Source organism: Ceratotherium simum, chromosome 16 (assembly GCF_057802395.1).
Source record: "Ceratotherium simum simum isolate JZ-2026a chromosome 16, ASM5780239v1, whole genome shotgun sequence".
In the NCBI taxonomy this organism is placed as follows: Eukaryota; Metazoa; Chordata; class Mammalia; order Perissodactyla; family Rhinocerotidae; genus Ceratotherium; species Ceratotherium simum.
Genome location: NC_141915.1, coordinates 53,549,986 through 53,565,891, shown reverse-complemented (window position 1 = coordinate 53,565,891; position 15,906 = coordinate 53,549,986). Strand labels below are relative to the sequence as shown.

General features: G+C 49.1%; 1 protein-coding gene across 2 annotated transcripts in view; it reads left to right on the top strand.

Moving 5' to 3' along the window:
• LOC147915062 (uncharacterized) overlaps positions 1–14,557 on the top strand; it is a 145,515-nt gene extending 130,958 nt beyond the window's left edge. For both annotated transcript variants that reach the window (XM_087441492.1, XM_087441493.1), the window contains one exon: positions 13,385–14,557. The gene's annotated coding sequence lies outside the window, so the exon portion shown is untranslated. The remainder of the gene's footprint in view (positions 1–13,384) is intronic.
• Positions 14,558–15,906: the final 1,349 nt, after the last annotated feature.

Here is a 15,906-nt window from a genome sequence, read left to right as displayed (position 1 = left end):
ATCTGTAGTGAATGCCTTCGGGTGGTGTGGGCTCTGTCGGTCTTGGGGCCCCACCAAAAAGGAGCTCTGCCACCTCCCATGGAGGCCCCTGACCTGAGGATCATTAACTCCTGCCCTGCTGACCTGTGGCCCCAGAAGAGGGGAGTGTTTTTCTTGCTCTGTTCTGCTCTGAAGTCACCCAACCACCTCCTGAGGCTGCTTGAGCCAGCTTAGTGCGATAGAGGGCCCGGCTCTGAGGACCTCCGCAGGGCAGGTGGAGAAGGCTGTCGCTTGTGAGTTGAGCTAGGCTTTCAAGTCAGCTCTGCTTTCTGCTCTTTCTCTCTCCATGCCTGGAAGAGTACACAATGGGCAGCTTCTCCTCTTGGATCCCCAAAAGCATGCTTTGCCACTCTTGGGGGAGGCCCAGCCTGGGCACAAGCCATGCCTGCCCCCGCCCGGTCCGTGTCTTTCCACTTCCAGCCGTCAAGCAGGAGGAGGAAGCTTGATTGAGCAGGAAGAGGTGGCAGTTTTAGGGGCTCAGGCTCCCCAGTGTCTAAAAAGGACGCCCAGCACCCTGAGGGAAGAGTCATCAGCTGAGATTTGTCACCAACTTCGTAAAGCCCTATAGTGCCCGTGGGCAGTAGCAAGAGGGTGGGGACACCATTTGTCTGCCTGGTCCGTGGAAGAAGCACTGGGCTAGCAAGTGGGACATGTACTCCTTGGGTGGCCCTGAGCAAGTCATGGAACCGCTCTGGCAGTTTCCCCATCTGTAAAGTGGGAATGATAACAACACTGGACCTGCTTACCCGACAGGGTTTGTGTGGGGCCGGCTGAGATCACCGAGCACGTGACAAGGCTTTGGGAGTGGTAAGGGCCACCCAGATCGGGGTTGAGGTACCGGGGTGCTTACGGTGATTAGCACAAAGCAGGGTCTGAGGTCTGTGCTCCCTGGGGAGGGTGGCTTCACAGGCACCCACCTGTGGCTTAAGAGCTTCTTGGGCCTCCCACAGCTGATAAATCACCGCCTGGTGGGTGTGCTTTGTCTAGGCTCCAGCATGAACAGACAGCCTGCTCTTGCCTGCTGTAGAGAACGGCTCCTCTGCCTTCTTTCCCTTTCTCAGTGGGCTGAGCAGGAGCAAAAATAGATCCCAGGGCCTTATCTCTTAGGTTTCCCCGGGGGACCTTCCAACTGCCCATATAGAAACTGGTAGCCTGAGTCCCTTTTTCAGTTCGTGTAATCATTGGGGTGCTGATTTAAGTGTCTTCTGCCATGTGATTTGTCACCTTCTTGCCATCAAAGAAGAGAGAGGCACATAGTGTCAGATTTTATCCCATAGTGCAATACACCAAGGAGGTATTTGACAAATAGTTGCTGAATATGTGGATTGGCTAATTCTTAGTTTATTTTGCTTTGTAATGTTCCAGGCATTCATTGAAAGGAGGAACATTGAGATTTAAGGGGGCATCCCTGATGGGGCAATAAGCATCTATTTAGTGCCTTTTCCGTGCCCAGCACTGTGCTAAGTGGATCACGTACAATCCTTGCTCTCATAAAATCAAACTCTTTTTGACCACCAAATTCCATCTCCCATGCAGACCCAGGATCTCCTCTAAGTCTTTCCAGATAGGTGTTTTCTTTTTTTGTGTGTGGGTGCGTGTGTGTGTGAGGAGATCAGCCCTGTGCTAACATCTGCCAGTCCTCCTCTTTTTTTGCTGAGGAAGACTGGCCCTGGGCTAACATCCGTGCCCATCTTCCTCCACTTTATATGGGACACCGCCACAGCATGGCTTGCCAAGCAGTGCGTTGGTGCGCGCCTGGGATCCAAACCGGCGAACCCTGGGCCGCCACAGCAGAGCGCGCACACTTAACCGCTTGCGCCACCAGGCCAGCCCCTGGATAGGTGTTTTCTGCTTGAACAATTTGTTGATGGAGGATTTGATCTCTCCTGAGGCCACCCACTCTAACCTTGGCAACTCCAGTTGTTGGGAAGTTCATTCATTTAGGGAGACACCATCTGCCTCTGGATACTTCCAAAAGAGATTGACCCCTGGGACCTGGAAGAATCAAAGAAGACCTTGTAGAGTTGACAAGACTTGAAGAAAAAATGGACTGAAGTAGAGAGAGAGAAGAGCTGTAGGCCATCTGCTACATTGGACATGTGGATTGGATAGTGTCCCCCCAGAATTCATGTCCACCTAGAACCTCAGGATGTGACCTTATTTAGAAATAGTGTCTTTGCAGATGTAATTAGTTAAGGATCCAATGACAAGTCCTTATAAGAGAAGAAAAAAGGAAACAGAAACACAGAGAAGAAGGTGATATGAAGATGGAGGCAGAGACTGGAGTGATGTGTCTACAAGCCAGGGACTGCTGGGAGCCACCAGAAGCTAGAAGAGAGACATGGAACAGATTTTCCCTCAGAGCCTTCAGAAGGAACCAGCCCTGCTGACACCTTGATTTTGGACTTCTGGCCTCCTGAACTAAGAGAAAATAAATGACTGTTGTTTTAAGCCACCAGTTTTTGGTAATTTGTTATGGCAGCCTTGGGAAACTCATACACTACCCAACTGTGAGGAATAGCATAAGTGTCTGGAGGCAGAAATAAACACACTTTGTAGGGGACTGGGGGACACAGACTTGAGGTGAGGGGCCAAGGGGACTGGGCTACATGTAAGGAGACTGGACCAGTTCATTTGTTAGGGAGGAGGGTCTGCAGGCCAGAAGGCCCCTTGGGTGGAGGGCTGTGATGCCAGGCTGAGGTGTGTGTAGAGGAGAGCCCTTTTGCCAGGAAACTGACAGTCTTTAGAAACAGAAAGGTACCGACCTTGGATTCTCTGACGCTGTTTGACCTCTTTCCACTAAATTGTCCCCAATTTCTGCTTCTCTTTTCATAGAAAGGGATCAAACCATCCTTAACCCTCACACCACCCTGCATATAAATGTGTGACTTATGATGACAAAAGTAATTATAAGATGCTTACCATTAGAAAAATTTATAAAAGACAAGGAAAATATTTAGGAGCCATACTCAGTTATATGTTAATCCTTTGTTATTAAATAATATTTCAATATTTCAATGATTATTTAGTATTTCATTATAAGACTATGACATTGTTATTTTTTTAACAGTTCTTTGATGCTTCCAATGTTTTTTTCTTTTGCTGTGAAATAAGGCTCTGAGGACAGTCCTGGTAGCAAGAACTTTATTTGTATCTGTACTAGTTTCCTGGGGCTGCTGTAGCAAATTACCACCCACTTGGTGGTTTAAAACAACAAAATTTATTCTCTTACAGTTTTGGAGGCCATAAGTCTGAAATGAGTCATACGGGACTAAAATCAAGTTGTCAGCAGAGCTGATTCCTTCTGAAGTCTCCAGGGGAGAATCATTCTTGGCCTCTTCCAGCTTCTGGAAGGCTGTCAGCATTCCTTGTCTTGTAGCCACATCACTCCAGTCTCTACCTTTGTGGTCACCTCACATCCTCCTCTCTGTAATCAAATCTCCTCCTGCCTCCCTCTTATAAGAACACTTCTGATTGTATTTAGGGCCCATTTGGATAATCCAGGATAATCTTCCCATTTTAAGATCCTAACTTAATCCCATCTGCAAGTCCCTTTTGCCTATAAGGTAACATTCACAGGTTCCAGGGATTAGAATGTGATTCTCTTTTTCTTTGCATGAGGGGTGTCATTATTGACCCTATCACCTTATCCATGACTATTTTCTCACAATAAATTTCTATAAGTGGAGACGAAGGTTTGACGGGGCAATACTAAGGTTGTATGAAATGTTTGGGGAAAGTATTCAGGGTTAAGTAGATTGAACTGGCGTCTTTTTGCTACTATCCCTTTAAGAGCCCTTCTTAGCTCTCCTAGGAGTCAGATCGGATAGGGGGCTGTAGATTGAAATCCCCATTACAGGAATCATTTAAAGTTAGCCTCTAGGAAGCTCGAGGCTAATGAGATAATTCCCATTAGGCGAGGAAGGAAGTGAAGGTGGCCTGACATCCTTTCTGCCTCTAATTTATATGATTCACTGAAACCTCCCCCTCTTCCACCCTGGGGCCCCCCTCCTTCGGCTGCCCCTTTGAATTCTGGTTCCACTGTCCACCCGTGTTCTGCCAGCCAGGGCTCTGGTTTCCAGCAAGTCCCGGCATGCTGAGGAACCTGGGAAGGTTGCCTTCCGCCCAGACGAAGCATTCGGGCCCTTTTCTTGGCAGCTGCGCCAGAGAATCTGTTCTTCGCCTCTTTTCTCTTTTCCCAGAGCCTCACCCAGCTCCGCCACCCCCACCCCTGCCCTGACCAACCGAGATGGGGACTGGTGTCTATGGGACCAAAGACGAGAGAAAAGTTTTCAAGAGAACACAGGCAGCCTCCAGGGGACCTAGGGGCCGAGGCTGCCAAGATTTTGTTTGCTCCCCCGCCTCCCTGGACTTTTAGAGGAAAGGGAGAGAGAGAAAAAAAGGCAGCGAGAGAGAGAAGACAAGAGAGATCGTTCGCTTCCTGTTTTGCTCCACTGCCTACACTTTTGGTCAGAGCTCTCTCTGCAAACATGAAAATCCAGTTTGGGTCTTTAATTAGAAAAGTGTGAACTAACCCAAGGTTCAGGGTTTTTGAAGTTCAGATCAAACCCTGGAAACACATCTGGGCGCTGCAGAGAGAGAAGAACACAGAGAGGGAGACGCAATCTCATCATGGGCATGTTGCTATAAGAGTTGCCCCTTTTGTTTCTGGGACCCCCGCTCGCTTTTCTCGGACCTGCTGGGGACAGTTCTAGCCCCCCTCCCCCCTGCCCAGAAAGGGCTTCTGGCACCCAGAGGAAGGTGTGGCTCTTTCTTGCCCCTGGTTTACTCCTTTTCCTCCTCTCATCCTCCCCGAGGGAGGCCATATGGTGGAGTGTTCTGAGTCAGGGCCAAGGGCCAGAGCCGCGCTGGCCCTGGGGACAGTCCAGCGGCCCTGATGTGCGATGTGGGTGGCTTGTCCTGTGAACTTGCTGCCTGACCTCCCAGGGCCTCTGAGAGCCCAGCTGCAACCTTGGGTAACAGCCTGGCCCCATTGTGACCAGAGGGTACTGAGGCCCAGCTTCCCTTGTCACCTTGGCACCTGTGCCATACGCTGGCTGGGCTGTGCTGGGCCTGGGGCCAGGCAGACCAGAGCCCCCACAGGCGTCCTTTCCCGCTGGGTTGGCCTAACCTGGCTCTTCAGGCTGTGGTGTCTCTAATGAGAGTGAGACAGAGACAGGCGAACCAGGGGTTCGAGGAGGAGAGGACATGCGTTAGGAGGATGGGAGAAGCAAGGGAAAGATGTAAGAATTGAAGGCAGAATATTGTTGTGCATTTCCATGTTAAGTAATAGCAAAGCGAGAGCTCCAGTTCTCAGCAGTGTTGGAATCAAGAGTGTAGCCCTGTTCTGTCGGCGGCTCCGCTGCCTCGTTCACGGTGGGGGCTCCTTCAGGAGTGTACGTTGTATAAACCTGCACCTGACTCCTGGCTTCATCACCTCCTGCCTGCATGTGGAATTTTTAGGGGCGGTTGAGGGGACGTGGAAGGAGTTGAGGTAAGGATTAATCTAAGTGCTAGGAACAACTTTATTGATTAAAAAAAAGAAAAACAAGGAGTAATGGGAGATGGTCTAGAATTTTTGTATACCTCTTAGGTATGGTCTGTACCAGGAAAATAACCAAGGCGGTGACTCACTGTCCTTCCTTCCGTGGAAATGTGCTGCCTGTATGTTTTCACAGAGAGAGTGCTATAGGGCAATGCCATAATAATGGCATACTACTTATAGAGTCTTGAGTATTTAACTCAGTCCTCACAACAGCCCTACGGTGGAGTAGGTGCTATTATTCCTGTGTTACAGATGGGTTAAAGAGAATTGAGGTCCCCTGCCCAGGATCTGGGATTTGAACCTTGATCTGACTCCATATTCCTAAGCTGAGGAACCACTCCCCAGTGAGATGTGCTCCCTGAAGTGTTTTCCTGTTGGTAGGAATGAGTGTCCATGCCCCACATCCCTCCCACACTTGTGAGATAACTAGCCTATGTTGCTAGTGATTCACTTGTTCATTCATTCCCTCACTCATTTATTCATTCCTTCATGTGCGTCTTCAAGACCAGGCACTAAGTTAGGTACTCTGAACGCCAAGAAGAAAGACATGGCTGCTGCAGCAAGCCTCCAGCGACCGGTGACAGACCCACATGGGTCTGAGGAACATTCTGGAGGCCTTGAAGCCTGCCAGCACCCACAGTCCTTGAGTGCATGTGCTCTTTCTCTCCCATGTCGATGGGCAGTCCTTCTGGGTGTTCCAGACCCAGACAACTCAGAAGTCTCACTGTGTCCTCACTGTAGGCTGATCGCTGGCCTTCAGACATCTGAGTAGATGGAACTTCAGGAACCAGGTGAGGGGGACCTCTCAGTATGTCCCTCCTGAGGAGAGTGTACTAAATGTCCTCCTCTCTGGGGTCCCCTCCTTGGAAGATTCACAGGGGAGAGGAGCTCCTGCATGGTCTCCCAGTAGGTGTCTCTCTGTCCCCCAATGCCCATTGTTGCAGCAGGGCCAGGACCCTCTCTGGCCCAGTCCCCCATCTGGGCTGTCTGAAGAAAGAGAGGGGAAGGGCCTTGGGATTGGCCTTGGGATATGGCCCCTGAGGGACATATTGCATGATAAGGAGCGTATGGAGGGAGTCTGGGACTGGGGTCCCTATTATCTTTAAAGTCTCTCTTGAGGAACAATCCCCTGCGGATAAACAGGGATCCAGGTCGGCTGGTTCGGAAGGGTCTTTGATCCACCTAGAAGTTAATGCTTTTCAATGGAGAACCACAAAGCAGCCCCACCCAGGGCAACGGAGATAACAGGCGGGTGCAATCTCAAACCACCGGCCTCTTGATAATGCCGGGTTTTATTGAGGTCTGGTTTTTGCCCAATGGGAATACATCCGGCGAACATCAAAGGGAGCAGGCGTCACCTTGTGCAAAGAATCCTGGGCCCTCAGGTGTGTGCGTGTTGGGAAGGGTGCGTGTGTGGCTGTGTGTGCACAAGGCTGCCCGTTGGCAATTACCTTTCTATAGATCAGAGGCCACCAGCCCCGGAGGGGCCTTGACAAGTCATGAACCCCATTCCCTTGTTCTGGCTGGTCCAGCTCCTAAGATGTCCCTGCAGATGGTGGTTTAACATCTTAGGTATAAGGGTTTCTCTGTGTCATTTTGTCCTTGACTCTATGTCGCAAAGGCAGTTGGTATAGGAAGTTTAAGGGAGAGATGAGGTGGGTGCTCAGAAGACAAAGCCTGAAAGTATATCATTTGGGAATCTCAGACCCGCTCCTTTGTAGTCTTTTGCATTACGTGGAACAGACTCCACGGATGTACGTGTATCTCTCACCTATAAGAGTGGAAGAGAGGGGGCATGAGGGATGGATGGAAAATTAAGGAGAAATATCGGGTCACATCTTTGCGGGGGGAGAGTTGATGGACGATTTGTTTGAGTGTGGTCCTGGGGGAAGGGGCATCCTCCCCGCCTACCCCCAGAAGGTGCCTCTTGGCTGCCTCATATTTCATCTGGGCAGTAGGATGCTGGACATCATGCATTGGTCTCTGGGGACAGGAGCAGAGAAACACCGCCATACAAACAGAACATCTGGAAGCTTTTTAAGCATTCTTTTTCAACACATTTGCAAGAATCAGGACATTTGCACACAAAGTTTACAGGCTGGAGGGAACCCAGGACTTTTAGTCGAGTGGGGGTTATATTTGACTCTGTGGGGAAGGGCTGTAGTGTAGGGAAGGGCAGGTGGGAGCATTGGCAATGGCCAATGCCAGCAGCAAAGTCCTGTATTCTTTGGACTAACTTGTTACATGGGAACCTGTTACAAGTCTCTAGGAACAGAAGAGGGACCTGGGTTCCTTGCCTCTTTCGTACCACTGGTACAGAGCAACTGGATTTCTTCTACCTTATTCCAATCAGCTGCATTAAGGGGACTAAAAGAGCAGAAGGCAGAACCTGGGAAAGGAAGGGAGCATGCTGGGAGTAGGCTCCATCCTGCTGAGCCTTAGCCTCTTAGAGACCCACTGCGAGTGGGCTTTTCTGTATCGGTTACGGACTCATACCTGTTCCTTATCTTTCCATCTGGGCTAGCCAGGTGGGGCTGAAATAGGTAGGGGACAGGGAGGCCAGTTCATCCTGGTGCTGCAGCGACTTGGGTACCTAAGACCGTCAGAGCCCTGGGAGCTTCTCTCTCGTCTCCTCCTCTGTCTTCCTCTCCTCTTGTCCTCCACTTTCTCCTTCTCTTCTCTCCTCCTCACCTCCTGTGCTTCCTCCTCCTCTCTTCCTTTTCTCCACCTCCCCACTGCCTCCCCCAGTGACATCCTGGACTTGATAATTTGGGCCAAGGGAAACAAGGAGAAGCTTGGCTCAGCATTTCAGCAGGGCAGGCTGGGAATGAAATAATGAAGGAAAAAGACAGTCCCAGCAGGAGAGAGCATTTGCACATGACTTCATCCTTCTTTTCAAACAGTCAAAGCATCAACCTGTTTAGCTCTGTCTGTTTCTTCGTTGCTGGATTCTCATTTAATTCTTTCCTTCCTTCTTGCTCCACGCCAGTTATGAACCCCTAGCCAAGCTTATTTTCAGGGCTACATTAAATATGTAGGAAATCTCTCCTTGCTCAGAGTGCACCCATGTGGGAGGATTCTGGTTTCAATGCCTGGGGAGTTTACCAATTGGAAGGAAAATTGATGCTCCCTGTTTCTAAATAGGCCCCACTGCCACATCACTGTCTGTATTAAGGCAGCTCTTTTTGTTGAGTGAGCTAATGTTTATAGGACCTTGTGGGAGCTGGCTCATTATGTGCTGTGTTTATTAGGGGAGGAAACTGAGGCTTTGTGTGGTTATTCATGGGAGACACTGAAAGGTGTCCACCCTGTTCTGATGGGAAATGAGGTGACACAGCCACCAGGAATTCCACCCCATCTGGCAGGTAGGCTATTCGTTCCCATGTCTACCCCAGTCATGCTGATTAGTTTCTGCTTGGGAGCATCTTGTGTCCTTCCCATAGTCAGGATTCAGGTGTGTTCCGGCTTCCCCAGCTCAGAGCAGCCTCTCCTCTGGCCCTCTGCAGTGCGCAGTGGTTGTCAGCACTGGCCGCACTTTGGAATCACCTGGAGAGCTTTAACTGCTGCCTCATCCCCACTCTAGTAGATTCTGGTTTCACCGGGCTGCGACGAGGCCTCGGTGTGGGAATTTTGAAAAGCTTCCCAGGTGATTCTAGTGAGTAGCCAAGGTCAAGAATGAACCACCACTCAGAGATAGTGTTCCTCAGCTGGGAGCAGTTTTGCTGCCCGCCACCCCCCCAGATGTATGCCAATGTCTGAGACATTTTTGATGGTCACACTGAGAAGGAGGTGCTACCGGCATCCAGTAGGTAGAGGCCAGGGACGCTGCTAATCATCTTACAGCGCATGGGACAGCCAGCCCCACCCCCCCTGCCCCCGCAACAAGGAATTATCCAGCTCCAAATGCCCCTAGTGCCAGAGTTGTGAAAACTTGCTCTAGAATAGTAGTTCTTACACTTGAGTATGCACCACAGTCACCTGGAGGACTTGTGAAAACACAGATTGCTGGACTCTAGTCCGAATTTTTGATTCAGTAAGTCTGGGGTGGGGTCTGAGAATTTGCATTTCTAGCAAGTTCCCAGGTGCTGCTGAAGCTGTCAGTCTAAGAACCACTACTCTAGACTGACTCTGAATCCTGTTTCTCTAGATCCCTGATATACTGTATCCACTATGATTACTAAAAACTCTAAAATAACAATGACTTAATAACTAAGACAGAAGAGCATTCTCTCTCACATAACAGAGAAAGGTCACCCAAGGCTAGTGTGGCAGTTCTGGAGTTATCAGGGACCCAGGCTGCCATCTTCTTGTTAGATCACCTTAGTGCGTGACTCCCATTTTTCATTGTCCCTCATAGTCTAAGAGGACTGCTGGAGCACCAGCCATCATGTCCTCATGGAAAGCAGAAGGTAGTAAAAGCAGACAGGTAAAAATTGGGCTCCTTCCAACACCTTTTGAACAACTTCCTCAGAAGTCCCACAACACTTTTGCTTATATCTCTTTGGCCAGATTCTAGTCACATGGCCATAGCTAGCTGCAAGGGAGGCTGAGAAACATAGTCTTTTTACTGTGGGCCACAATGTGCCAGCCAAAAATCAGAGTTATGTAACTAAGTAGAAAGCAGAGAATAAATATTGGGCTCGGCAGCTAACAGCTTCTGCCCCTATGTGCATGCCTAATCCTTCTTAAGAGTTATCATTTATTTGACATCTGCCATGTGCTTTTCATGTGGTACCTCATTGAATCCTAAAAGCTTTGCAAGACAGATAATATTATTATCTCTATTTTGTAGATGATGAAACTGAGGCTTTCAGAGATTAAGCCACCGGCCCAAGTTACGGTCACAAATGGTGTAATTTGAGAGCTGCTTCGAAGCCTGGTCTTCTTCTTGGCTCAGTTGCTCTCAGAGACCTGACCTTTTCCTTCTGAGCCTGGAGGGTGTCTGTTAGATCTTTCTCAGCCAAATTCTGGACCCCACCCCTTCTGATCAGCTCGGTTCCACTGTTACCTGCATCCACCCTGTGACACCCTCAGATCTGTGGGGAAACAGAGACACTGTATGCCCTGATTGACAAGATTAGTTTCCTGTGCTGTTTAAAAGTTACCACATACTTGTGCCTTAAAACAGCACAAATATATTCTCCTACGTTCTGGAGGCCAGTTTCAGAAGCTCTAGGGAAGAATTGGTTTTCTGGCCCTTTCCAGCTTCTGGAGGCCACCTGCTTCCCTTGCCTCATGATTCCTTCCTCGAATCGCTCCGGCCTCTTGCTTCCATGATCACATCTCCTGCTCCTCACCTGTCAGATCTCTCGCTGCCTCCCTCTTCTCAGGACACTTGTGATTACGTTTGGGGCCCGATCGGATAAGGCAGGATGATCTCTGCGTCTCAGGCTCTTTAACTTCCTCACATCTGCACAGTCCCTCCGGCTATAGAAGGTGACATCCGCAGGTTGCAGGATTAGGACATGAGTATCTCGGGGGCTAATATTCAGCCGACCACAGGGGCTCTTTTGCTTATGTTCTTCCTGTCGTTGCCCCCAGGTTTTCTCCCGTGGGCTGTTCCATACATAGAATATGATACATACATTTCGCTTCTGTCCTAGGAGTTTTCAGAGAGGCCAGAGACAGGGTCTGAAGGGCAGGGCAATGTGTTGGAAGACTTGTCTGTCAGCTCCCAGTGGCACGAAAACATTCAAGTGGGAAAGGATTAGGGGAGGGGGCTCCTGTCCTAGAGGGGGCAGAGTCACCTAACCTAGGAGTCATGCACAGTGGAGAGATGTAAACAGCAGGGTTGGTAGTCCCTCCCGCAGGCAGCTTCATGAAGCCCCTGGGCTGTCTGTTTCCAGGGACTCTTTCAAATCCCTGGGTGCCTGCTAATCCACTGCCCCCATTGCCTTTCTCTAGGCTAATAGAGGCGTGTCTTTGGCCAAATACAAATGCTACACCTACAGGAGTTTGATGGGGGGAGGGAGGGAGTGTCAGGCCGTGCTTAGGCTGGTTATGTCCTAACCTCATTTTCCTTCCCTGTGTTGATTCCCTCATCCCCCCCCACCACCACCGCCAACCCCCTTGGCTGGGTCTGCGGTGCTGAGGATGAGTCTGGGGTGTTATATGTTTTGCTTTTTATTTTATTTTGCAAGCGCCTCCCAACATTCCCCTGTGTGTTTAATGTCCCACTGCCAAGTGCATGCGGTTGCCCGGCAACAAGAAGGAAGTCCCTGTGTGATTCACCAGGCTGCTGCCAATTAATTTGCTAGCTGCGTGCGTCTCCTGGGGGGAGAAGGCTTCTCCTGGCCCTCTCTGAGACGGCTCAGAGGGCCACTGCCCAGGAGGGGAAAGGAAACTAGGGAACAGTTAGCAGAAGTTTGGGGTTGTTGGGGGTGTTTTGGGGTCCAAATGAAAGAGAGGGTCTGGAGGGCCCAGGCAAGACCTGGTGAAGACTTAGGGTTTCCCTCTTGGCCGCCAAGCACAGAGCCACCTGGAGCCCCAGAGTGCCTCTGTGTAGGCACATCGGCTGGCTTTTTCTGGGGAGGTGGCTCTAACATGCAGACTCTCTCTCCTGTCACAGTTCTCCAGCAGAGGAACGTCTTTAACCACCTTCTCGGTCCCCCGGGGTCCTCACTGTGATATCCTCCCATCTCTGACAGTTAGCACCCTTTTCTCTGGGTTTCGCTGTACACATCCCTGTCATGGTTTAGCCTGCAGGAAGGAGAGCTCCCTTGCGCCAGGCTGAGTTGCGACCCTCACTGGTCTGTGAGGGACAGAAGGAGTCCTGTTGGCTCATACTGCCTCCAGAATCCTTAGTGCATTCCCTCAGATACTGCTGTCCTTCTGGCTTCATGCTTGGTCAGTGCCCCTGTCAACCGTGGCCTATGAGGGCGGGGCTTGCCTGTCTGGTTTATGTCTGTATCCACGGCGTCTAATCCAGCATAGTACTTGTGAAAGCATGGATTTGCAGTTGTCCAATTTATTCCTTGTGGGTTGATAGTGACTTCTGGAATGAGAGACCCAGGGAGCAGCCTCATCATGGGGCCTAGATTATCTATGTCTGTGACTAGGCCCCTTGCTTGCATTGCAGGGCCTCATCAATTTTAAAATGGGGAAGTCCCCTGAGCATACTTAATGGTACTAAATATATTTGTCACTCAGAAATGAAGGATTATGTGGGGGTGGTGGAAAGCTAGGAAAGTATGATGAGTCCAAGTCCGTCCTCATTTATTTGCAGTCAGCATTAGGGAAAGAGAAATGTGTTTAATGGTGTCTTCCCATTTCCTCTGAGGGACCCCATCTACTCTGGATAATTTCCTAATTAATTGTTACGGGACTTGTGAAAGCAGAGGGAAGTTCCGGCTAAAGTCAACATGAGGATTAGGGATCAGACCCTTGTCATCCTGTACTGAGTACATTGGTACCCTCTGTGCCTTGATTTTCCCATCCGTTAAGTGGGTGATCTAACACCTCCCTCCTCCCTTTCCCATATTTCACAGACATAATAGTGACATGCTGAAAAACAGAATTTTCCACTTGCTCTGGGCTGGCTGTATTCAGTGGTATTTAAAAAAAAAAAAAGTCAGCTATGGATGTAGTGGTAAGATTTGTCTGCAGGGTTCCCAGTGATGATTCAGCGTACAGGGAGTTCCTTGGGACGTATAAATAGGCCTTTTTTCCCCCTTTCTTAACTTAGAAGCAGTGTATGTTCTGGTCAGTAGGTAGAACATTATGTGATGCTCATTGTTGAAAGACATCTATTGAAAGAGCAGAAACCAGAATCTAACTCTTATGCTGTTTTTTGGTCCACAGGCCTAGAAAAGAGGATTGGCAAGGGCTGTTCTCCCTCACCCACACCTCCCACCAGGAAGCTTGGTGGAGCCAGCATATGCATCAGGACCCCCTGAAGACCTGGCTAAGATAGGACCGTCTCTTCAGAGGGAGAGCTCTGGATTTGATTGAGAATTCTTGTTTTGGAGACTAAGGAAACTTCTGGATTTGGGAAGACATTTGAGGAGAAAGCAAGGACCCTCGCACTGAGGAATAGTCTGTGTGTTGACCTGCACCAGCTGGAGGTGACCTACAGTTGGAGAAGACGCCGTGATCCCAGACCTTGTCCTTCTTTCTTGTGGAAACCGTTTCCTCTGCTACTGCCTGCTCTTAAGACTCCCTCCTCCAGCCCCGGAACCAAAGAGCTTTCTGCCACACCCTTTCTTGCCCCCTACCTCCCACGTCTGCTGTGCCTTTGGACTCAGCAATTCTTGTTTGCTCCATTATCTTCCAGCCGGATACAGAGTGAATAGTTAACTACACTTAGGTCAAATGGGATCTTAATTTTTGTTCCTGCTCCTTCTAAAGAGGCCGATGTTTGTGTGTTGCCGTGCAAGCAGTCTTGGTATGGTATCCCTTCTCATTTATTTGGGATCTGACCCCACAGGTTCCAGAGTGATATAAATCAGTGAAGTTCTTCAGGCTCTCAGATGCTAGGGATGTTGGCAGGGGCTTTGGCAGGGGAGCGGGGTCATGAAGGCTGGTGTTCTCCATGTTCAACTTTCTTTGTTCAGATCACACACCTGTGTGTACATCTAGAGGAGCAGAAAATGAACGCTGTTGTACATTCCAACTTTCTTCTCTTGACACAGATGCACAGTCAGCTGTGAAGGCCTTCTTCCCTCAGGTGGCCATTGGAGTCGGTGCGAGAAGATGGAGCTTCATTACAGACTATGCAGCTGCCAGAGTTGATGGTGTTTATTGAGGACCCTCTTCCTCCAGTGTGTGCTGATGACACACACACTTGACAACAAAATACAAGTCCTGTTTGTTCCTTTCACTCTGTAGCCTCCATATGCGTGGCTGAAAACACTTTCTAGATATCCATCGTGGTTCAACATTGTCCAAAATGCAGAGCCAAAGATGTTTGTACTTTCTATTTCCAAAGCAAATGACTTGCCTTTGTAAAAAGAATTAAAGCTAGACATATCTGTCTTCCCTGTGTTGTAGACGATGTCTTTGTGTGACCATTTAGTGACGTGGGTGTCTTGTGAGTGGAGTGATGGGCTCCTTCTTGGCATCTCAGGTTCACCACAAATTGAGAGAGGAGAACTCTGGAGGAGCTTTTGTGCTATTGAAATGTGAGGCTTGTTTGTGGGCTTTCACCTTCCTTCTTGACCTGCAGACAGACTCCTTGTATTAGTTAGATTCCTTTGGGTTTCAAGGACTGAGGGGTTTCCCGGGACACAGGACTTTCAGTGCTAAATCTGGGACAGTCCTGAACAAACTGGAACAATTGGTCACCCTACTGGGTGACTTGATGACCCTTCCTCTGCTCCTGCTTTACCTGCTGTAACCAGCTGATGCTCTTGATTGGTTTGGTCAGTTGCCATTCAGAGCTCTTGTGACTGGCCACTTCATTGGCCACTGGGCAGCCTATAAATGGATGCCATTGGATCAGGTACTAATCTTGACCAAATTGTTGGTCAAGTTGTTTCCAAGGTGGTAGGGTTGCATGATATTTAATAAAAACCTGGGTGTAAAGAACCAGCTGAGACCACTTCCTTCAGAAGAGTGCTGTGGACACTGGGTATGACAGGCATTGAAGGTATCAGGGATTCCTCTCCAATACAATCCTATGTATAAAGGTGAAGTTAACCTTTCTTTTTAAGAACAAAACAGTTCATTAAGAAACAAAAACTAACACAGCGTCTGGGAACAGTGGGATAGACTATGACGTGTGTGTGTGTGTGTGTGTGTGTGTGTGTGTGTATGTGTGTATCATACATGGACGTACTATGTAGAATAATGAGTCAAGAAGAAAATTCTGCATCTTTGCTAGACAGAGACTAAGAGCTAAAATCTTTGGGTTGGTGTTGTCTGGAGAGCAAAGGAGTTGGCTAGAGGACTTCCTGACGTTCCTTTGAACTCTAGGATCCTTTAAAATATCAAGGGCTGTAAATTGGGCCTAAGTGTGTGCTTTCTTCTAAAGTCTCCTAGATAACCTTTGAGTTCAACTCAGATAGTGTTGAGTGGGACCTCCCAGCTCACTCTTGCCTTTCCATACACTGACTTTATCTGGGATAAAGGAGCGGAACTTGGTGGTGGTAGTAGGGGGTGGAGGAGGGAAAGGTTGTGCCAGCCCAATTTTTGGTGTTCATGACAAGTAAGAACAATCTGAAGGCAAATTACAGGTTCTTTTCAGGTTAGTCAAAGCCAGGCTTTCAGGATTGCATGCCTTCCTGAAGTTGTTCCTTCTTGTCAGGGGATCAGGCCTCCATCTTTTCTGCTGAAAGACGGGTGTGAGCATCTGTGGTGCTGGAACACGAGCCTTCAGCTAATCC